The following is a 25,562-nucleotide window of genomic DNA, read 5'->3' on the forward strand; positions in this document are numbered from 1 at the left end:
TGGGTTACATGCTGGCTGTGTACCTTTCAGCTATAACATTTGATATATGGATTTTATTTTTCAAGCTGTGTAGAATGAGTTTGTGATCTAAGCATCTTTGAACTGATATAAATTCAGAGTCAAATAACCCCCATGACAGGTGGATTTTCCCCAAATCCCATTATGACCCAGAAAATTTGGTATTAAAAGCAACTTTCCTCCCGATAAACTTATAAGCACTTAAGTGTCATAAATTCAAGACCCAGTCAGTGGAACAAGAATGATGTCTGCCAAGAATGATGGCAAAGCAGAGTTTTAGAAGAATGGAAGATTAAAGCTTAAAGTGGAGAGAATGTCTGTGGTGATGGATGAACTTCTCCTATTTAACCTGTAATAAAAATCATACTCTTCCTTCAAAGCCTAGTCAAAAAGCTACTTACCCTATAAAAACGTCCCGATTGCCCCTCACCAGCCCTATTTTCCATTCAGTTTCCTTTCCATTTTGTTCTATCTTCCCTTCAGTGCGGTCTTCTATTAAAATTAACTATTCACATGTCAATTTCTCCCACTGTTTTGTAAATTTCTTGAGCCTGACACTTCTCTTTTGCTTTTGTGTTCATTCTTTTTACTTTCTTACAATCAGAGGTCTTGGTAAAAAATGTGAAACGAATAAGCTACTACCAACTGAAAGAATTTGGGAAAGTTCAAAAGGAGAGAGGCGATGCCAGTTAATATGGTCTATCAACCTTCCAGGATCCTCCTTGCTGGAATCTTACCTCCACTGAGTGATGTGCATACCACCAAGAAGGATCCTGAGTCAGAATGATTGACTACAGACAACCTGGAAACGAATCCCATCACCATAAAACCCAAGACTCAGCCACGTGGCACAGCAGTTCTCCTGGGTTCCCTTACCCTGCTACTCTTCACCAAGGCACCCCTTTCCAATAAAGACTCTTGCTTTGTCAGCATGTTGTGTCTCCTCAGATAATTCACTCCCAAGCATTAGACAAGAGCTCACTCTCAGGCCCTGCTTCCTACAACAAAATGATTAAACTGGCCAGTTGTCTTGGTGATCACTAGATGCAATTTCTAAGTATTAGCCTCATTACTCAAAAAGTAAATAATCTCACATCAATAAAAAAGAATTAACTCCTCTTTACTGCATTTGCTATTGATTAATGACATGTATTTTCCACTCTCTGTTCTCATTATGATTGTAGACAGTTAAGTACTCATCAATTTCTGGCAGACAAATGTTAAGATTTACCTGACTGAGCTTCTTGAAGTCAGGGATCATGTCTTGTCCAGTTCTGCGCTGCCGGCATTGGTCATGACATCTGGCACTAAGTATCTGCTCTATTAAGGCTTACTGCATGGAACAATCCTGACCTAGGGACCTGGGTTAGGATTAGACGGGGAGCTTGGGGAGAAAACAATAGATTAGTTTTTTTCTTGGATGAATTCAAAAGAGACTTCCAAGAACGTAAACAAAGGATTGCAGCTCCCAGTGAGCCACACTATTTGCAATATTTTCAGAGTGACTAGTCTTTAACTAACTGTTGTTGACCCCGGAGTAATTCAGGGTGGGGAAGTGTTTAGGGCACTGACCCCTGAACAGTCCTAAACCCACATGTAAATTCAGTCTGCCCTCTTCATCTGGGGGTTCTGATCGGTGGACTCAACCAATCATGTAGTAGTATAGCATGTATTCTTGCCTGGAAAATCCATGGATGGAGGAGCCTGGTAGGCTGCAGTCCATGGGGTCTCTAAGAGTCGGACACGATGGAGCAACTTCACTTTCACTTTTTACTTTCATGCACTGGAGAAGGAAATGGCAACCCACTCCAGTATTCTTGCCTAGAGAATCCCAGAGACAGAGGAGCCAAATGGGCTGCAGTCTATGGGGTCGCACAGAGTCGGACACGACTGAAGCGACTTAGCAGCATAGCATGTATTTACTAAACTAAATTTGCATATAAGTAGACCTTCACAGTTCAAACCCATATTAAGGGTCAACTGTAGTCTCATTTCAACAATGTATACTTTTTAATAAACTTGTATCAAGGGATGTGAGACAGTGAGTGTGAGATCATGAGATACAAAAGGAATTATTTAATATTCTAAACTGAATCATCTAAGGTTATCTCAGTCCTGAATATTCACTGGAAGGACTGATGCTGAAGCTGAAACTCCAATACTTTGGCCACCTGATGCGAAGAACTGACTCATTTGAAAAGACCCTGGTGCTGGGAAAGATTGAAGGCGGGAGGTGAAGGGGCTGACAGAGAATGAGATGGTTGGATGGCATCACTGACTCCATGGATATGAGTTTGAGTAAGCTCTGGGAGTTGGTGATGGACAGGGAAGCCTGGCGTGCTGTAGTCCACAGGGTCGCAGAGAGTCGGACATGACTGAGCAACTGAACTGAAAATTATCTCATTTTTTTCTTATTTTTAAAAATATCCCCCAAACAGCATTTATTTACCCATTGAACTCCAAAAGATATACTTTGAAAGTCTAGTATTTTATAATCATCCATTTCGATTGACATGGGCTGACACATAAGGACGACAGCCAAAGAGTTACAAAAAATAAATCCATGACTCTTAAATAATCATAACCTCCCCCCACCCCTAAAAGTTACAGGTATCAAAACTTTAGATGTATTGCATTGAAAAGAAGGTTTGTGCACCTCATTATTTAAAGAGGGAAAACAAGGTGCAACTTAATCGTCATGTGAGGCAGCTTATTATTAACCAGATGGAAAGAAGAAAGGATCTCTCCGTCTCAGCTTCCTGCACAGTTTTCCATCAGTTTAAGAAACAGGCGAGAGCAGTGAATTCATTTTTGCATGTACAGACATACTGCTTTAACAAACATTACCAGCTTGTTTTAAATGAATCATTTAAATAACTGACTGTTAAATAGCCTGTGTCCGCTAATTCTCCCTTCTAACTTCCCCATTGCTTTCACCTTCATTTCACTTAGATCAGCAGGCATAGTACTGAAAAGGCCTCCTTGGGAATGCACCTGTCTGCACAATTGGAAAAGGAAGCTACCACAGGCTCAAAGCAATGCCAGACAGTGAATTTGTCCAGAACTGCTTCCTGGGAGAGCAGAGAGTAGATGTGAGTAGTCTGAGTAGCTATACTGCCACACAGACGAGTTTAGCACTAGATACTCAGTGATTGTGATGAGGAAGGACTGGCGGGACAGGGTGGGGTCAGGACCGAGGTGCCTGCGTTGTTTTCTCCAGCTTCCTTGTCCTGTTGGTTGCTCCTCCAGAGGGTGAGGTTGTCTTGCAGCAGCAGCATGACGAGCATGTAGTCCTTCTGGATCTCTGTGTCCAGAGAAGCTGGACATCAGGAAGCTGAGGCCTGGCCTAGCCGGATGGGGGTGCGTGGGCTGCAAGTGCTCTTGGCTGATTGCGGAGGCTTCCTTTCCACAGAGTGAAGAGTTTGGGACTACATCGTTTTTCTTCTCACCGGAACGCCCCCCTGCCAGGTAGCGACAGGAGTCGCCTTTCATCTCCAGGGAGAAGACTTTACTCTCACACTGGAAATCACTGTGGTTCCTGATGAGGAACTTGTCCAGAAAAGCCAGCATGGCGTTGCACACCGTTTCCAGCTCCTTGTTGATCTTCGCTCGCTAAACCTTAACCTTCTTTAGTTTCTTCTCATTCCCTGTCCGCCATGGTTTTCTGGTTGATGATCCTCCAGGAAGACAGTCAGGCAATGCCCACGTTCTTGTAAGCCACAGAGAAGAGGTCTCGGTCTTCAGTGAAGACAGGTTCATTGAGGCTGGTCGCTTCCTTCATCGCAGAGGCTTTGGCCAGCTGCAGTCGCAGCTGCTTGTGGTGCCCCTTGTCGTTGTGGCTGGGCCTCTCCTGGCGCCGGGCTCCCTCGCTCGCCCAAGACGCGAGCGCTCTTGGCCACCGCAGAGGCCACTGCCACTGCGCACGCGCACAGTGGCTTGCCTTGTGGTCCAGGCTGCAGGTGGCAGGCAGCTCTGCTGGCCCGCAGCTCTGCTCGCCTTCTCGGCTGCCTAGACCTCTGGGCTGGGTTGTTTCATTTTCATATTTGTCTGGAGTGTCGAAAAAAGTTTATAATTCCTTTTTCCTCCTTTCTAACATGATTGAGATCTTTTTTATCCACTTCATGAGCTGATCCATAAAATGGATAGTATCTGTACTATTCACTTAAATAGTGTCTGACTGAACTATAGGAGACAGCATGTGAGGGAGCGTGTGGGAAACTAGAGTCTGGTACAGCTGGCTGTTGTTGTTCAGTCCCTCAGTCAAGTGCGACTCTTTTGTGACCTATGGACTGTAGCCTGCCAGACTCCTCTGTCCATGGAATTTTCTGGGCAAGATTATTGGAGTGGGTTGCCATTTCTTCCACCAAGGGATCGTCCCCTCCCAGGGATCGAACCCCGATCTCTGAGTCTCTTGCCTGGCAGGCGGATTCCTTACCCCTGAGCCACCAGTGAAGCCCACAGCTGGTTGTGCACTGGTCAAAAACCTAGCATAAGGGAGTGATGCCTGGGGTGATTTTTGGCAATTTTTAGTATATTCATTACTCAGTTTCCTATTGTTTCATCTACATGGAAGAATATATAAAGACTATATAGAATGTGATTTTCTTTATATTATGTATGATAAGAATACAGGAAAATATTCCCTCTATATGCTCTGAGGTCTAGGGTCTGAATAACATCGGAAATGCTACATGCATCACTTAGATATTCTTAACACCCATTAGCACATCAAGAACCTTTGAGAAGTTGTTTAACATTGTTATCCTAAAATTTTCTATGTGTATTTGACCATTTTGCATTTTCTTTCTCCTTCTTCCCTTCCCTATCACTCTTCCTCCGTCTTCTACTTTGACAGAATATCTAATATTAATACTATATTTTAACCTCTGATGTGTTCTTTTGGAAGACCTCTAGATAGGTTAGAATTTATTGTGAAATAAAATCAGGCTAGGAGAAAACTATAGCATAGTCTAGATTGCATAGATCTGATAATTTACTCTCATGGAGTTTCTTTTTGATGCTATATTCACTTAAAAGTACTATCAAATCTACCTTTATATTTGATACAGGAATGCTATTTGGAAATATTGTCCATCCCAATGTTCACTGCACATGAAAATGTTTTTTAGAAAAATTTCTGTTAATTGCTAGTGAAAATTTGCTTCTTCCAAATTAAAGCATCAATAAATATATAACCTCAGTTTACAAGATGTCAGGAGACAGTTTGGTTTAAGAGTGATTATTTAGCAACTTAGTGATATTCACAGCAATTACAACTTCCTTTTTTTCAGCTGTGCACTTTCAGTGTCAAGCTTGTTATCAGGCTAGCCTATGTCATTGCTGTTAGGTGTTTGTAGTAGCACTGGGAGTCAAATCCTCTTAAGAGTAACATCCTAAAGAGTAACATATGCCAAATTTTCTCAGAGAAATCTAGCTAAATGCAAAGGAACATCTCCAGAGAACCCCCAGTTATCTCCTACAATTTCATTGGCCAGAACCAGGTTAGGTGCCGAGCTACAACAAATACTAGCAGAACAACTATTGCAGAGGAGATGAAATGACCATGGCTGGCTTAGGTTAACTGTAATTTACCCCCAATCTACATAACTACCATAATAAAAATGTGTTTTTTTTTTTTTAATAAGAAAGAGACAGGAAGAGATCTTGAGTAGGAAACATAGTGTCTATTCGAAACCCTTCCAGGGGCTCCTTTTCATTTAAAAATAGAAAACAGATTAAATTTATAAGCCATACATGTATCTTTATGGCCATTCTACTTTATGGCCCTTTGTTCTACTTTTATGTCTTAATCTCATTATCAATTAAAATTTATTTTCCTCTTGCTCATGGTTTTTCTGTACTTTTTTTAAAATGTATAATTCTGATGTTTTAGACTTAACATGTTTTTCAAAATGATATACAGTATATGAAAACTAGAGCTATCAGATACAAACTAGGGGATGGAAGGTGATTAGGTAACTGTTCTGTGTTTGAATATACAGGAATCATTGACATTCCAGCAGAACAGTTAGAAAGTACTTTGGGCCAAGCCTTTAAAAACATGGCTGTGGTAATCAACTTTCCTAGCATGATAACCGGAGAAGGCAATGGCAACCCACTCCAATACTCTTGCCTGGAAAATTCCATGGACGGAGGAGCCTGGTAGGCTGCAGTCCATGAGGTCGCTAAGAGTCCAACACGACTGAGCTACTTCACTTTCACTTTTCACTTTCATGCATTGGAGAAGGAAATGGCAACCCACTCCAGTGTTCTTGCCTGGAGAATCCCAGGGACAGGGGAGCCTGGTGGGCTGCCATCTATGGGGTTGCACAGAGTTGGACACGACTGAAGTGACTTAGCAGCAGCAGCACCATGATAACACTGAATATTCTCATGTAATTAACACCTCTAACTTACAGAAAAGCAGCAGTGGTGGCACTCTAGGTAGAATTTAATTAGCCAAGACAAATAAATTAGGTTTCGTGCTTTATCAGGATAGAGGAATTGCAGAGGCTGGTTTGGAAATTTCAAGCCATTGAATATGCCATTTGACCTCTCAAGGAAATTAACTTTTCTAGCTGCCATTCTGAAAAGTTCTAATTAAGCTATATTGTTATTATTGACTTATTTGTTACATTGGATGTCATATAGGCAACTTTCTTGAAATTCTGGAAAATCTTTCAAATGCTTTTCTTCTTAATGTACAACTGCATGATAGGTGAGATGGAAGGCATCTTACGATGGTACATGTCAATTGGACCATAGAGAAGATTTACAGATTTAATCATACAGATCCCCAAAGATTCACTTTATTCTTTCCATATGGGGACCCGATTTGAATTACATTTCCTTTTGTACAAGAGTCTTATAGGATAAAGAATGCATGGAACATTTGAAAAAAATTAGCCTATGTGGTAATGGGAAGAGACAGATGTTGGAAAGGCAAATGTGGACTCATTTTATGGGGAACTAAATAAATAATGGGAAGACTTACATAAGAGTGACAGTTAGTAGTGATCCTAAGGGAAATGATTCAATTAAATAATATATAGGACAAAAAGTATTAGAAAAGGATTGGTAGGTAGAAATATAACTAATTATACGGTTATGCAAACTTGGAAACACTTTGTGTGGTTGGTGCTTGAACTAAAACATATTTCACCAGTACAATTACTTCAGCAGAAAGCAGGAAGTATGTGTTGGAATCAGCAAGGGCCCTGGAGGGCACAGACATAATGAAGAGGAAGAGAAAATTTGATATTCTTGCAGTCAGAAAAGAGAGAAACGAAATGAAGGGTAGATGTCTTTAGGAAGAACAGTTAAATGTATGTGATTATAATGTGTGATACTTAATAAATTTTTCCTATGTGATAGGTAATGTATGTTTTCTCAACCTCCCCATAAAATAATTGATAAAAGCTGATGTTTCTCACTAATTCTTTGTGAGATAGCAGGCATTTCAGGACTGTAACAAAGGCTGAGTTCTGGTCTCGGGTTAGTTCAACTGAATCTTGGAAGGACAGCTACTTAAGATTTCATCAGTTGGATTTTGTTCTGTAAATGGACTTATTTCATGTTTATTTATTTCAGTTTTGGAAAGAGATACTGCTTTTTATTTTTCTCCATGGCAGACATCTGGAGTTATCTTGGGCTCTGCTCTGTTCTCCCATCTCACCAACACTTCTTGAAAAAGGGCCTTCTGTTTGGGGGATAGGGGTGAATTACTCAGGTATATGGCTTTATGGGCAATAATGAGGGGCAGTAGGGCACACCGGTTCAGCATTTCTGTAGTCTTTGAATTAATTACCTTGATTATTTTGTCTTTGGACAGCCCCTGCTGTTGGATGACTTCCTATGGAATACTGGGGAACTTCTCTGGGGTTTTGCATGAGATTCTTGGAATACATGGCTTTCACCTTTGTAGTAGTCCTCTCTACCTGTTTTGGGTTTTGCGTGTGTGTGTGTGTGTGCACAAACATATGCATGTATTTTAAACACTCACTCTCTTATTGATTCCAATTTCCAACAATTTCATAAAAAATTTTTTGCCTATCAAAATAATCTCTTCTTGTTTCTACCTAATGTCTATTTATTTTTATTTCAATTAGAGTTTGGAAGGAAAGAGAAGCATGTGAGATTAGTCAACTTAGCCATCTTTAACCAAAGACATAGGTATATATTCTTGACAGTTTAAAACACTTTATGTTCAGGGTGTACATTGGGCCCCTCCAATGAACTGGTATCCATTTTTTTCTTAACAGGTTACAATATTAAAATTGATTCAGTTGTTCGTATTATCATCATTTAGTCATTAAGTCATGTCTAACCCTTTTCGATCCCATGGACTGTAGCCTGACAGGCTCCTCTGTCTGTGGGGTTTCCCAGGCAAGAATACTGGAGTGGGTTGCCATTTTCTTCTCCAGGGGATCTTCCCCACCCAGGGATTGAACCTGAATCTCCTGCATTGCACGCAGATTGTTTATCGTCTGAGCCACCAGAGAAGCCCTCATACGTCATACTTTCTGGCTAAGGGGAAAACATCCTTTTGGCCCAGGAAAGCTCTTCCTGGAAATAACCTGATGTATACCAGTTTTTATATAACCCAACTCACGTAATTCCTGCTTTGGTTTTAGACATTAGCTTAAAGCAGGATTTGATTTAGTAAACAACAGTTAGTCAACTTTTGTAGTTATTGATCAAGGCATTGCATCTGCATGTGAAAACCATCATAAGTAAAAGGAAGATTGATGGAATATGAGCTGGTACTGTACTTCCTGCTTGCTAATATCCTTTTATTCCCCTTTTAGAGCTAGAATATTAAAATTTGACTTATAGGTAATTATTGCTAAGTGCATATTCAAGCTAATAAAGAATTATTAAACACACTTAGTGAGGAATCAATTTTCAAAGTGATTGAGTCAAAAGAAGCCAAATATGGAAAGGTCTTGAGCATAAATAAAAAGCCCTGAATATAAATCTTGATGCTGTCACTCTTCATGATATTTTTTATGAGAGAGTTACCTGTGCTCCTGCCTTCCTCCCAATTTCTTCCTCTGGGAGTAATATCGTCTTCCTAGGAATAATAGTCATTCTAGGAGTGTTATCATCCTTTCATTGTTGTTGAGAGTAAATTAAAGCATCCATAGTATTTAATAGTACTTCCCTGGTAGCTCAGACAGTGAAGAATCTGCCTGTGATGCAGGTGACCTGAATTTGATCCTTGGGTCAGGAAGATCTTCTGCCCACTTTAGTATTCTTACTTGGAGAATCCCATGGACAGAGGACCCCGGCAGGCTACAGTCCATGGGGTCACAAAGAGTCGGACACAACTGAGTGACTATCACTTTCACTTTTCAACATAGTATTTACAATAGTAAGTGCTTAATAAATGTAACTTAAACTGTTATTGCTATTTTTGCATTCCACCCTCCTTCACATTGTCCTCGTCTCCTTTAGCCCTAGTTCCTAGTTCTCACCTCTGTGTTGGGATCTCTGCAGTCTTACACACTCCTTCTGGGATCTCTGCAGTCTTACACACTCCTGTCACTCTTATTCTCACATTCAGCACTGTTCATCTTTTTCTTGATTTACTGATGATCAATCTTAAAGGGAAAATTGTATCCCTTTGTGCTTTTTACCTTTTTCCGCCTAAACCCCCCAAACCGTATTTTTGCTTCAGTAACCTCTCCTGCAACATCTGCCGCAAGGCTGGGCTGGAAATGCTGGCTAACAGAGCATGCTGGATGGCAGGGTTTTTGCATTTAGTCAGTTAGTAAAATTAAGTGATTATGAAACACAGGAAATGTAGACATGTTATATAAAACTCTACTAAAAATCATATTATTTAAAAAGAAATATATTGCTAGTATTTTCACTTTTTATATTTATCATATAAAAGTTTTAAAACTAATCTCAAAAATATACAAGCAACTCCTACAGCTCAACTCCAGAAAAATAAATGACCCAATCAAACAATGGGCCAAAGATATAAATAATTTATAGATATAAGCCAGTTTTTCTTTAAATGTTTCCTCCAAGAGACTGTTTTGGTATTAATAATGCCAAAATGGGATTAATGATAACAAATGGGAGTAAAAATAAATTAACAGATTTGAAATTAAAATTTTATACATTGCACTCTTCCTGGCAAGGCACAGACATTCCTTGAAGCTCAGCCTAAGCAAACTCTCATTTACCACTCCCTTTGTTCACACACATGTGCGCTCACACACATACATACACACTCAGATGCAAAAACCTGAAATTTTTATGTAGTATCTACATTTTTGTTATGCATACAAAAATTTGATCAGAACGTAATAGCTGAGACAAAATTGAGTTATAACACTCACGCTATCACCCGGATCAAGAAAAATTCACCTAAGACATTCTACACAAGTATTTTTGATTTTTTTCTTTTCCTATCTTCTCTCAGTATTTCAGGGGAATGGACAACAAAAGTTAAATTACTGCTCTCTTAAACTTAGTCGTCATTGTCAGCTGTGCAAGAAAACTCCTCAACAACTAAAGGTATCACATGTCACGACAGAAGAGATAATAGATGTTCAGAATTCCCATTCTGTTTTTCATGTGTCTATTGTGAGTAGAAAGTTTAAAGATTTGTGAAGAAAACAAACTTATGGTTCCTAAGGAGGGTAGGGAGGGGTGGGATGAACTGAGAGATTGGTACTGACATATGTAAACTACTATGTATATAACAGATAACTGATGAGAACCTTCTGTATAGCAGAGAGCTCTACTCAAGGCTCTGTGGTGGTATAAACAGGAAGGAAATCTAAAGCAGAGGGGACATATGCATACATATAACTGATTCGCTTTGCTGTACAACAGAAACTGACACACCTTGTCAAGCAACTCTACTCCAGTAGAATTTTAAAAGTTAGAAAAATAAGATTTACAAGAACACAGTTTGGAAAAGCAGGAATAAATTCTACTTGTCATGGAACTGTAAGTCAAATATTGTTCAAACTCCAAAACATCTCTGCAGGATTTCCATATAGTGATGTTTTGGGAGACTCCTGGAAAAAAAATCTCTGACATTTGGTCTGCAAGATGAGTCTCTATCTTGGATATAGTTGAATGAGTAACTTCTACCAGTTCATTGGCAGTTGAGTTTGAGTTTCTGAAAAACATTCAAGTTGATTGATATATTTATAAACTCTAGAGATTTTCATTTGAGCAAAAAATGATTTTAAAAAACACAATGAGGCAAAAATTTGGCTTCAAAGTTTCCATAAAGAAGATGCAGAAAGCTAAATGTAACAAGACTTGTAGTTCAAGGATGTATATGTTCTGCTATGACTATAGTTCTGTAGGTTGCATCTGCACACTGACATTAAATGTTTTAATGTTTTTTAAGACTTAAAACAATGTTATGCATATAGTAGATATTTATGTGCCTTTGGAATGTCCTGAGCCCCTTTCCTATAGTGAATTTCTTACATTATGAATCCTGCTTCCTAAGATGAAGGCCATAAACATGTTTTTCCAGGCTCCCTTGCAGCTAAGGTACAGATGTGTGACCTTGACTCTGCCAGACACACATTAAAATATGAGGTCTCTGATTGGTAGAGAGTGGTGTGAAGAAGGTAGTGCAAGGGGGATTCAAGTCTGATGATGAATTTGATTGCAGGTAGATGCTCAGTTTCAGAAGCAGCAGCAGCATGTGGCCTAGGTTCCAGCACCTGATGTTGGAAAGACAAGATACAGAGCCTGTGCCCTGCATGCAGGCCTAGTGTCCTCTAGAGTCATTTTGTCCCACTCCTAGTTATATAGCCTTTAAGCCTGATTCTTCAGAAGTCTGTAAGCTATCTGAACCCCTCTATTAAATTTCTTTTCTACTTGAATGGTTCAGAAGAGCTTCTTTTGTCTGCATCTCACAACTTCAATTAGTACAGTACCTAAAACAATGGTACTATCAATACTATTGCTACTACTAATAGTTTATATTTGTATAGAACTTTTGTAATTTTAAAATAACATCTGACTTCCCTGCTGGTCCAGTGGTAAAGAATCCACCTGCCAATGCAGAGGACATGGATTTGATCCCTGGTTTGGAAAGATCTCACATGCCACAGGGCAGCCGACCCCTTGTGCCACAACTACTGAGCTCATGTGCCTGGAGCCTGTGTTCTGCAATAGGAGAAGCCTCCACAATGAGAAGCCCATGCACCTCAACAAAGAGTAGCCTCCACTTGCCACAACTAGAGAAAGCCCTCATATAGCAACAAATACCCAGTGTAGCCAAAAATAAAAATAAAATAACATCTTTTGTGTCTTGACTTTCAGATGATCTCTTTCAATTCTCATATCACCTTTAAAACCTGGGATGTGGTAGTTTCATCTGACATGTAAGGAAGCCATAAAACAGCAAGGCTAAGTAGCTTGTCTTGTCACAGAGCTTCCTGGTGGAGACAGAAGTAGAAATTAACATTATTTTTGTTTTGATTCTATTGGCTTCACCATTATTTAATCCCATAAAGAAATGAACTTTTCCCCTAACCCTTGCTCAAGCTCCTTGATTTCTTACATGCTTAATAATAATAAAAAAAGATTCCACCAGAGAAACATTTTGCAAGTAGAATTATTGGATTTGTAAACATTCTGTGTTACAAGTGACTTGCATCCAGCATCTACTCATCTTTCTCCTAGGTGAATGTTCTCTAGTGGCGGGGGCAGTTACTTATTTCCTGCACAGTTCCTGATCTCACTCTCCTCTGGCTCCAAAGATGAGGGTAAGATTTATACCCATGTAGAGTGATTGGTTCAGAAGGCAATAGCAACCCACTCCAGTACTCTTGTCTGGAAAATCCTATGGACGGAGGAGCCTGGTGGGCTGCAGTCCATGGGGTCCTGAAGAGTTGGACACGACTGAGCGACTTCACTTCCACTTTTCACTTTCACACATTTGAGAAAGCAATGGCAACCCACTCCAGCGTTCTTGCCTGGAGGATCCCAGGGACGGCAGAGCCTGGTGGGCTGCTGTCTATAGGGTCTCACAGAGTCGGACACGACTGAAGCAACTTAGCAGCAAGAGCAGCAGAGTGATTGGTTGAGGGAGGAACGGGGACATGATCCAATGAGATGCCATTTGGATAATCCTGGAGAGGCACGTTATCCTCTGCTGGTTTTAAACATGGAAGGATGCAGGCCCAACCTTCATAATGTATAGGTAAAGTTGACCCAGAGAAAAGAACTGAGAGATGGGTCCTGATGTCATTGTGTGAGCCTTTGATTCCAGCTGTGCCTGGGAGTTTCAGTTACATGAGCCCCTAAATTACTTTCATGCTTAGTCCAGTTGGATTGGATTTTTTGTAGCCAAAATAATTTTAGTTGATAATCTGTGCCCTTCTAACTTTCTTGGGCTTCACCAGTTCTGCATAATTCAACAGAGCAGTAGTCAGGCCAAGAGATAAGTCAACCAACTAGAAATCTAATTTTCTTTCACAACTTAGTTACTATTTTTTCAGGAAAGGACCCCAAATATTGTTTTCCCAAATGTAGATAAAGATTTAAGAGGATAGCAATAGATTAGACTTAGGAATGTATAACTTTCTCAATATTTCCTGCATTAGTCCTGTCCCTACTTTATTAGTAGTCAATAACCACTTAGCTAGTCCCTTTCTAAATTTAGAAATTGCCTTATAATATCCATTAATAGACTTAAAAGAACAGAAAATACTCGTAATGTTTTTTACATTCTAAGCAATTTATTAAATTTGCATATTCAAAACCTAGGTCCTTGAGATTTTAAGTTCAGTTCAGAAATTTATTGTACTTCTGCAAAATTTTTGTAGCCAATTTTAAGGCATATTTAAGTGAATTTGGGTGCCTTTTACAAACTGTATACCCATATTCTGAAATAATTTAAACTGCATTCATAAACTTAATCATTTTCTGTAATTTTTAAGTACTTTAATATCTGACTCACACAAAATCTTCTTAGTATTTAAATAACTTTCATAACTAATATATTAAAGTTAAAAATGTGGCAGATTTAATGTTAAGTAGTCAATAACTTCATGCAAAGATGGGCTCAATATAGGACAGAAATGTTAGGGACCTAATAGAAGCAGAAGATATTAAAAGAAGTGGCAAGAGTACACAGAAGAACTGTACAAAAAAGATCTTCATGACCCAGATAATCATGATGGTGTGATCACTCACCTAGAGCCAGACATCCTGGAATGTGAAGTCAAGTGGGCCTTAGGAAGCATCACTACGAACAAAGCTAGTGGAAGTGATGAAATTCCAGTTGAGCTATTTCAAATCCTGAAAGATGATGCTGTGAAAGTGCTGCACTCAATATGCCAGCAAATTTGGAAAACTCAGCAGTGGCCACAGGACTGGAAAAGGTCAGTTTTCATTCCAATCCCAAAGAAAGGCAATGCCAGAGAATGCTCAAATTACCTCACAATTTCACTCATCTCACATGCTGGTAAAGTAATGCTTAAAATTCTCCAAGCCAGGCTTTAGCAATATGTGAACCGTGAACTTCCAGATCTTCAAGCTGGTTTTAGAAAAGGCAGAGGAACCAGAGATCAAATTGCCAACATCTGCTGGATCATAGAAAAAGCAAGAGTTTCAGAAAACTCTATTTCTGCTTTATTGACTATGCCAAAGACTTTGACTGTGTGGATCACAATAAACTGTGGAAAATTCTTCAAGAGATGGAAGTACCAGACCATCTGACCTGCTTCTTGAGAAACCTGTATGCAGGTCAGGAAGCAACAGTTAGAACTGGACATGGAACAACAGACTGGTTCCAAATAGGAAAAGGAGTACGTCAAGGCTGTATATTGCCACCCTGCTTATTTAACTTCTATGCAGAGTACATCATGAGAAACGCTGGGCTGGAAGAAGCACAAGCTGGAATCAAGATTGCTGGGAGAAATATCAATAACCTCAGATATGCAGATGACACCACCCTTATGGCAGAAAGTGAAGAAGAACTAAAAAGCCTCTTGATGAAAGTGAAAGAGGAAGTTGAAAAAGTTGGCTTAAAGCTCAACATTCAGAAAATGAAGATCATGGCATCCGGTCCCATCACTTGATGGCAAATAGATGGGGAAACAGTGTCAGACTTTATTTTTCTGGGCTCCAAAATCACTACAGATGGTGACTGCAGCCATGAAATTAAAAGACGCTTACTCCTTGGAAGGAAAGTTATGACCAACCTGGATAGCATATTCAAAAGCAGAGACATTACTTTGCCAACAAAGGTCCATCTAGTCAAGGCTATGGTTTTCCAGTGGTCATGTATGGATGTGAGAGTTGGACTGTGAAGAAAGCTGAGCGCCAAAGAATTGATGCTTTTGAACTGTGGTGTTGGAGAAGACCCTTGAGAGTCCCTTGGAGTGTAAGGAGATACAACCAATCCATTCTAAAGGAGATCAGTCCTGGGTGTTCACTGGAAGGACTGATGTTGAAACTGAAACTCCAATATTTTGGCCACCTGATGCAAAGAGCTGACTCATTTGAAAAGACCTTGATACTGGGAAAGATCGAGGGCAGGAGGCGAAGGGGACAACACAGGATGAGATGGCTGGATGGCATCACTGACTCGATGGACATGGGTTTGGGTGGACTCTGGGAGATGGTGATGGACAGGGAGGCCTGGCGTGCTGCGGTTCATGGGGTCGCAAAGAGTTGGACACGACTGAGTGACTGAACTGAACTGAGTCAGTAACTAATAAATTTAGTAAGGTGTTATCGTAAGTCAACAGTCAACTCAAGTGCTGCTTTTAAATTGGAATTACAAGCTGTGGCTCTAGTAAGCTAAATGTTAACAACTGTATAAAATCCTAAATTTTCACAGATTCTTTCTTAATCACTATGCAGAGTTAAGCAAACTGTACAGTTATAGGAAATAGTCCTCACAAGAACCTTTACTTCAGACACTAGCTGCAAATTCAGGGTCTCCAGTGCCACCTTCACTTAGGACCAGCTGGCTGCAAATTCCAGGATTCCCATGGCCACACTCAGGTTTGATAATTTGCTACAAGGAGTCACAGGAATCATTGAAAGCCACTGTACTCACAAAGATTATACAGGGACAGTGTACAGGACAAAATTATCCAAAGAATGTTACATTAAACAGAGTCTAGGAGGGCTTCCCTGGTGGCTCAGATGTTAAAGAACCTGCCTGCAATGTTGGGAGACCTAGGTTCGATCTCTGGGTTGGGAATATCCCCTGGAGGAGGGCATGGCAACCCACTCCAGTATTCTCGCCTAGAGAACCCCCCATTGACAGAGGAACCTGGCAGGCTATAGTCCATGGGGTCACAAGGAGCTGCATGCGACTGAGCATCTAAGCACACACACACACAGGAGGCCTCCACACAGAGCTTCTGGTCATCCCCTCCTTGTGAAGTTCTGCACAGCACTGCCTCCTCCTGGCTGTGATGTGTAACAACATGCAGGGAGCACTGCCAACCAGAGAGGCTCACTCCAGCTGCTGGTGTCCAGAGCTTTTACTGGGGCTCAACCGCAGACTGCCCACTTTGGTCTAATCTTTTGTCTCCAAACCTTCCTGATGTCAGGCTAATGCCTTTATTTTCTAGTTAGTCTGGAGGTCAAAACTGATTAGCATGACTCAGAGCCACCATAAGAAATCAGTGTTAGGTTCTCTGGTGGTCAAAGGCCCCAACAAACAGATAGTTTTATTGATACCAGGCTGGGCATGCCAGGGGGTAGAGCTCACCTTCCACAAGACAGACTTTATTTGTGTAGGATTAATTCATCAGTACACAGTGCTGAAGTATATTCCTCTATCTGATTTTCCTAAGTGTTTCTAAGTGATTATAAATCGTATGGGTTTGAAAGATGCTTTCTGTGGAAGGTAATTACTATCCCAGTGAACTGAGATTATGTTTCCCTTTAGTTTTTCACCTGGCATGAGTTCTGGAGTTGTGGCCATCTGAGGCACTCCGTGTTGTTCACTGAGATGACTATATTGTTGGCTTTGTCTTCTTAGAACTTTCTGGATTTGGGCCAAATTTACAGGTAGTCAGATTGGTTTTTAAATGAGAACCTTGAGATCTACAGGTGAAAGGTTTCCTAAGTAAAATGAATAAACAAACATTTTGTATTCTGCAAAGTGGCATATACTGTTTTATATGCATAATTTTGATGTTACATTAGCAAGCTCCTTACGAGAGAAATGGGAATTCCCTGGTGACTAAGATGCAGGAGACCTGAGTTTGATCCCTGAGTCAGGAAGATCCCCTGTAGAAGGAAATGGCAACCCACTCCAGTGTTCTTGCCTGGAAAATCTCGTGGCCAAAGGCGCCTGGCAGGCTACAGTCCATGGAGTCACAAAGCGTCAGACACAACTGAATGACTTCACTTTCTTTCTTTCACTTTAAGAGAGAAACAGTAAATTTTCATCTTGTTGCAGTAACTGTGAGCAAATTCCTTCTAAAGCTTACTTACCAGCCATGGTTTGGACATAAAGAGTATTAATAATGCTTTGAAGCAATTTTGCAACATAATAGGAAATCATCATTTTGGGATCCTCTGATTTCTTTAAAAAGCTTCGAGATTTGTTTCTAAAAAGCATGGTGACAACATACAGCTGTCATTATGGGCTCAAAACAAAAGGAAATCACTTTATTTGTGTGGATTTGGGAAGCAGGACACCTAAGCACACGGTAAGGCAAGTCCAGCCCAGATGGCTGTCTGACAAAACTCATATTTCTTGTCAATAGTACAGCAGGATGCCTCCAAAAGTGGGAAGTTAAGGTAGCAAATTCCACGAGCTGTGTCTTTGTGTTCAGGCCATAGATTATGTACTCAGCCTCTTAGACTCCAGAAATTAATTGTAGCAGAGCTCATTACTTCACAGATTTGCATATACCTCTCCTTTTCCCTAGAAAATAGTTTCCAAAGATTAAATGTGAGGTTTTAATGAAGTTATCTTTTTATCATTTATTTTTAAAATTCCTAGCTTCAAATCCCATTGTTAAACTGGAGTTCAGTATCATTTTTACATGTGGAATTTACTGTCACCATCATATCATAGCTAACATATCAGCATATCACATCTGAAGCAAACAAAGTCAGAATTTCAGCCAAAATAATGTGGGATTTAGATGAAATAATAACTAAATATATACTGTTTTATAATCATAAAGAAAATCCTTAGAATTACAAAGGAGGCCAATTATATGGTAATATGAAAGTGAAAGTCACTCAGTAATGTCCAACTCTTTGTGATCCCATGGACTGTACAGTCCATGGAATTCTCCAGGCCAGAATACTAAAGTGGGTAACTTTTCCCTTCTCCAGGGAATCTTCTCAACCGAGGACTGAACCCAGGTCTCCCTCATTGCAAGTGGATTCTTTACGCTGCACCACTAGCGAAGCCCACATGGTAATAGAGACATCAAAAACCCAGAGTTGGTATACAAATGCACATATATTCTATTAGAACATCAATAGTAAAATCTACAGTGGTCTAGTAGTTGCCTTAATTTCTATGTAGCAGTGAGCAATGGGCTTCCCACGTGGCGCAGTGGTAAAGAATCCACTTGCCAATTCAGGAGATACAAAAGACGCAAGTTCGATTCCTGGGTTGTGAAGATCCCCTGGAGTAGGAAATGGCAGCCAGCTCCAGTATTCCTGCCTGGAAAATTCTGTGGACAGAGGAGCCTGATGGGCTACAGTCCGTGGGTTTGTAAAGACTCAGACAAGAGACAGAACACACACACACACAATAAGCATTAAATAATATCTGCAACAATTATATAGTAGTAACAAAGGCTCAAGTAATTCTATTATAACTACTATGGTAATAAATTATTGCTGTTGGTCAGTCGCCAAGTCGTGTCCGACTGCCGACTGAGCACGTCAAGCTTCCCTGTCCCTCAGCATCTCCCGGAGTTTGCCCAAGTTCCTGTCCATCACATTGGTGATGCCATTCAACCATCTCATCCTCTGTCACCCTTATCTCCTTCTGACCTCAATCTTTCCCAGCATCAGAGTCTTTTCCAATGTGTTGTCTCTTTGCATCAGGTGGTCAAAGTATTGGAACTTCAGCTTCAGCATCAGTCCTTCCAATGAGTATTCATGGTTGATTTCCTTTAAGGCTGACTGGTTTTATCTCCCTGCTGTCCAAGGGACTCTCAACTCTTCTCCAGCACCACAGTTTGAAAGCATCAATTCTTTGGCACTCACCCTTCTTTATGGTCCAGTTCTCACAGCTGTACGTGACTACTGGAAAAATCATAGCCTTGACTATACAGACCTTTGTCAGAAAAGGGATGTCTCTACTTTTTAATATGCTGTCTAGGTTTGCCATTGGAGAAGGAAATGGCAACCCACTCCAGTATTCTTGCCTGGAGAATCCCAGGGACAGAGGAGCCTGGTGGGCTGCTGTCTATGGGGTCGCACAGAGTCGGACACGACTGAAGCGACTTAGTAGCAGCAGGTTTGCCATAGCTTTCCTGCCAAGAAGCAATTTGCTTCTTGTCTTCTAAATATAGGGTTTGTTAAATTTCACTTAAAGGTTTGTGAAAATTGAGATATAATGTGTGTGTATGTGTCCAGGGAGTGGATGATGTTGGCCAAAGACTGAATTCTACATAAATTGGTTTCAGAAATGCAAAAACTACCCTCTTTTAACAGGTGGCTATCTAAATGGATTTTGAGAAATGACTTACAGTTTGCAATTTCTCCGACTTTACCTCCCTTTGTTATTCTCAGTCTGTTTCCTCCAAACTGTTAAGCAGTAAAGTAAAGGCCCCCCAAGGGTGCTTGGGCGAACTGAAGGAGATTATTTTTGTACTTTATTGATACCCTTGGCTGTCAAGAGAGTCAGTCCTCCAGTTCAGAATGGTGGCAGCTTCAAAGCAGAAAAGCTTTCAAAAAGGATAGGAAAACAAGCTCAGAGCCTGGAATCTGCAGCAGACAAGGAAGGAAACTTGGAAAATTGGTCCAGCAAGGTAAATAGACAGAAGGCCTAAGGGAATTCCTTGAGAACAACTTAGAATTCATTGCTTTCTTATATTAAACACATGAATTTTACCTCTTATATGAATGCAGTATATATCTGTCAATGTGTACTTTGCCTATTTGTATGTCTATGTGTGAGTAGTTGTTTGATCTTCTCAAAAAAAGCCTACTGTGTGCAGTGTTACTCCACACTTTAGAAATGATGGAACTTGAGGCACTGAGATGTTAAAGGCTTGCCTAAGGTTACATACTTTGTAAGGAGCAGATTCAGGCTTAGCATATAAAGCTTGTTTCTTAACACTTTCCCAATGGATAATTGAAGGGATTGGGCTGACCAAGCCTTGTTCTGGTGTACAAAATGTTTACACGGAGCTTTCAAAAGGTCCTTAAAGGTGATTTTTAGTATGCTAATTTTCATTGACATACAAGTATTTTATGCTGTAATGCCATTAAAATCAGATCAGATACTACATATATGAACTTTTCCAGAAATTACCAAATGTATGGATTTCTCCCTTAGTTAATATTGTACCTGATTCTTAACTTCAAATCTTTCCAGCACAGAGTGAGAAGATTCCTCTAACTAGCCATGGGCTTCTCCAAATTACCTGCCCAACCTCACGTAGAGTTGATGCATGAGCTAGCAGTGCATGAAGAAGTTCATTACAGAAAGGAATTGGATTTGATTAATTTTTTCTAAACACTGATTGACTATGACAGTCCATTTTGCTAACATTTATATTGCAGTAAAGTTTAATTGTGGATTATTTCACCATAAGGCAAACTAGACTGACATAAAGCAGAGAATGAAAATTTACAGTGTTGTATATATATCTATTTCTAATTTTCTGTTAGTTGCTTTTCTATATTATTTATGACTTTAGGCACAGACCTTTATGAATATACACAATTGTGTTCCTAAAATAAAAAAATTTTTAAAAATTGTTAAAAACAAAGAAATAGATCATAAGAAATACAGGATCAGTAGCCAATATGACACCATCTATATGTACACATGAACTTTTCCCTATTGACATGACATTAATGGTCAGGTCGGTCAAAAAATAGATAAACCAATGTGCCATCTGATATGGCTATTTCAGAATAATGATTTTGCTCTTACATATCACTGGGGTGTGAGGATGGTAGAAAGCTTTTCTAACTGCAGGACACTAGCTTAATACATTCTGTCACCAGACCTTTTTTCTTTTTTTCTTTAATTTTTTTCAAAATGCCTCTCTATTCTTTTACCTCTTAAAGTGACTAAAGGATTAGAGATACCGCTTTGGAATTAGTTAGGCTCATCCAAGACACTTCCTATTAGTCAGAGGAAAAAAAAAATTAGCTTGTAAAGGAGCTCAAAATAAAATTAAAAAAAAGTGAGTGGAGAAGGAAGATGGTGAGAGGGACATTCAGGGGGAAAAGTCCATATTTTAATGGTGTGTCCAAGTTCATATTTAGTAATTGCTGTTCATATTGGCTTCTGACCCATAAAAATTTGGATAGATATGCCAATCAGACAAGCACTGAATGAGAAGTGTGTGCACATTAATCTCAGGTCCTCAAACAATTCTGTTTTACTGACATACCTTGGGTATTGGATGATACTGGATATTAAAATAATGAGCAAGACTATTAAATTGCAAATACGAAGTTTTCAAGTTTAAATCAAATCTTGTCCTTGTTTGATCATCACAACCCGCAATAAAAAAGATTTCCTGGTTTGTTTCAGTAGAACAGACATTTGAGGAGGGTCAGTAGGTTCAGTTCATTGTTATAATTAACATCTGGGTTGATAGCTTCAGCTATAAAAATTCTGGTATACTAGAACAGGGAACCAACTACACAGTCTTGTTCAAAACAGTAAGTGCATGTCTCTCACTGCATTCTTTCGAGGATGAATTTTTGTGCCAGTTTCTTTTTAACACTTCATATGAAAACGTGCACACTGATATTTTAAAATTTTGTTCAACTTTGTTTTAGTGTCCAAAAAATACAAGTTTGCTCTAGAATCAATTAAATAAATAATTAAGATCAAAGTAAAGAAAAAAAATTTCCTCTAATCCTTTCTCCTGCTGTCATTATACCTAGGCTAACCACCGAAACATATGGGTCCACGTCCTCCCAGACATATACAATGGTGTGGTAAAGGACCTGCGGGCCAATGCAGGAGACGTAAGAGATGTGGATTCAGTCCATGGGTCGGGAAGATCCCCTGGAGAAGGGCATGGCAACCCACTCCAGTATTCTTGCATGGAGAATACCATGGACAGAGGAACCTGGCAGGCTACAATCAATAGGGTCGTAAAGAGTCAGACACGACTGAAGGGACTTAGCACACACATAACTGAGTGACTGAGCATGCATGCACACACAGTGTTTCCACATATATTCATATATTTCTGATGCAAAATATTCAATATCTTCATTTTAGAAACAAATTGAAAAAGTTGCATCTTTTAGATCTTTACTCGAATAAAATTTCTGATTTCCTTCTGGTTCTTTCCTAATTGCTTATAATTTAAGCTTGTAGCAAATAAATGTACAATCAAGCTAATGATTATTAACCAGCTAATTGCCAATTAAACATTTTTTTTTGAGAGTCAGATATGTTTCCTCTTAACGTTTCTGAGTTTAAATCAGTACATTTAAGTATATTCATTGAAGGTTTGTAACACGTCCAGGAATAATATAAGGGCTAGAAGCAATAACAAAATATAATAACTGATCTCACCATTTAAAAGTGATTTCAGTGTGCCCAAGGATACAAAACAAACATTGGGAATAGATTGGAGAGCAGCTGATGCAATATGGAAGAGAGACAGTGAAGGAACAAACCCTGAGAATTAAAGACACCTCTGAGAAGGCTTCAAGGGCTAGAAGGAGGCTGTTGACCCTGAGAGACTTAAACCTTAGGAAGGAAGGAAGGAAGGGAAAATAATTTCAGGCAGAGGAAGCAACATGAGCCAACGCATGAAACTGATAATGATCTCGGTGTGACAGGCCTTTACACAGTGGGAAAAGGTGGTAGTGAAAATTTGATGTGGGAAGTGACAAAAGAAGTATCCATTATTAAATTACAACATTTTGACTTGAAACCATCTGAATGAATGATTTTGATTTATTGGAAGCCTTATCAAATATCATCTTCATCATCTCTCTAGCTCTCTATGGAAATATCAAGTGCCTGCTCACATCCCACATATCTTTCAAATCAAATGTGCCCCACACTGCATTCATCATAGCCCCTCTATTGAATGCCCCAAATTACCACAATAGAGTCTGTTAGTAAAGCAAAACCTAGCTTGTGCTTCTTGAAGCAAGAAAAAACCATGAATCTAATAGAGTCTTAACCGTGTCTTAGAAGAGGAATATTTACAGAATTTTGGCTTCTAGGCTTAGGTGGCATAAGTTGGTTCCCCCAAGACAGAACTAATTGGGGCTGCACAAAATCTCCCTAAGAACTTGATAAGTCAAGTCTTGATAAGCAAACTTTTATTTGGTAAGTGGGCTGCTGCTCAGGTGAACAGCTTTTTATCTTTAATAAATCTATCTGCAGGAATTTCCTAACACAATTGATGGAGCTGTTTTTTGCTTTACAGCCTTATCTTTCTCTGGAAAAGTTTTCCCGGAACAAAGAACTCTATCATGTTGACATAGGTGGTCTGCAGGCTTGTCTAAGTCATGTGGACACAGATGGTCTCAGTTCTCACCTCCCTAAACCAGGTCCTTCTCAGATGTTTCCTGCCTGAGTCACTGGTAACACCCACCACCCTGCTGCTCTCCCGGGGAACGAGCTTGACGTCATGTTCACTTCCCCATCCTCTGATGCAGGCTGTCACTCTCAGCTCCCATACTTCCCAAATGTTTACCAAATGCTCTTCCAGCATCTCTCCTGTCTCCACACTTTCTTTCACACAAAGGTTAAAGTTACATTTCTAAAATAAATAACTGCATGTGTAACTTCTCTCCTAAATGATTTACAATAGTTTCATACTTTATATATGTGTGTGTGTGTGTGTGTGTGTGTGTGCGTGCGCTCAGTCGTGTATGACTCTTTGTGACCCTATGGACTGTAGCCCACCAGGTTCCTGTATTCATGGGAATTTCCAGGCAAGAATACTGGAATGGATTGTCATTTCCTTCTCCAAGAGACCTTCCTGACCCAGGGATCAAACCCACGTCTTGTGCGTTTCCTCCATTGGCAGGTAGGTTCTTTACCACTGAGCCACCTAGGAGGTCCATATATAGCCCATACACATCTATGTGTATATATAGATGTATACATGATGGTTTCATTAATCAATTGCATCTGAATTAAACTGGACAAAAAGTTTCCCAATACTAAAAAATAAAACCTGAACTTAATAGCATTGACTTCAAGACCCTCCCTGAGCTGGTCTCAACCTCTTAATTCACTTCATATGATGCTTTTTGTGTGTAAATAGTTTCCTTAACACAACATAGAGTTTTCAGGGCTTTGTCCTACCTGATACACTCTCTCCCTTTTCTCCACTCAAAGGTCCTTTATTCAGTGTTACAACTCTCTGTTTCCTTCCTATTGCTCTCTATCTTCCTACTAGTCTCCTTAATTACCAACTGATTTGATTAGTGTCCCAGGGTTATGTCCTTGCCTCACCACAGTTTGTTTGTCTTTTTTTCAAATGCTCTCAGCTATTTTAATGCATCTGTCTCCTCATATTTGGTGGTTCTCCAATCCACATCAATCTTCCTTAACTATCTTCTAAGCTCCAGATGCAAATTCACTGTGCTACTCACAGCCCCTTGGGATTCCTACAGGCATCTCAGATTCAACATGCTTGAGACCAAATGCATCCTTTCTCCTATAACTCTTATCACAGTATCATAACCCAGAGAACAAACCTAGGTGCTAGTTCCCTCACCTCTCACATCCCATCACTGACCTTGCTTTGCCAAATTTACTTCCTTAGAGTTTTTCAGGTCTTTCCCATCCCTGGAGCTCGTCTCTGTCCCTCTACAGTTGCTCCAGTTCATGACTCACAACTCTTGCCTGAGATTTGGTGACGACTGCCTAACTGCTTCTCTGATACCTTGTCATTTTCATATGCTATGCTATGCTAAGTCGCTTCAGTCATGTCCGACTGTGCGACCCCACAGACGGCAGCCCACCAGGCTCCCCCGTCCCTGGGATTCTCGAGGCAAAGAACACTGGAGTGGGTTGCCATTTCCTTCTCCAATGCATGAAAGTGAAAAGTGAAAGTGAAGTCGCTCAGTTGTGTCCGACTCTTAGCGACCCCATGGATTGCAGCCTAACAGGCTCCTCTGTCCACGGGATTTTCCAGGCAAGAGTACTGGAGTGGGGTGCCATTGCCTTCCACTGAGCCACCTGTGTTTCTAAAATGTAAAATTGCTGTCCCTTGAAAGTTTTCAGTGGCTCTTCAGTCCAGTTCAGTTCAGTTCAGTCACTCAGTTGTGTCCGACTCTTTGCAACCCCATGAATTGCAGCACTCCAGGACCCCCTCAAGACTCCCTGTCCATCACCAACTCCCCGCGTTCAGTCAAACTCACGTACATCAAGTCGGTGATGC

General features: G+C 40.1%; 1 pseudogene; it reads right to left on the reverse strand.

The window, feature by feature from the left end:
* Positions 1-3,155: 3,155 nt before the first annotated feature.
* LOC109563073 (14-3-3 protein eta-like) lies at positions 3,156-17,599 on the reverse strand (annotated as a pseudogene).
* Positions 17,600-25,562: the final 7,963 nt, after the last annotated feature.

The sequence above is a fragment of the Bos indicus genome, chromosome 1, assembly GCF_029378745.1.
Source record: "Bos indicus isolate NIAB-ARS_2022 breed Sahiwal x Tharparkar chromosome 1, NIAB-ARS_B.indTharparkar_mat_pri_1.0, whole genome shotgun sequence".
Classification (NCBI taxonomy): Eukaryota; Metazoa; Chordata; class Mammalia; order Artiodactyla; family Bovidae; genus Bos; species Bos indicus.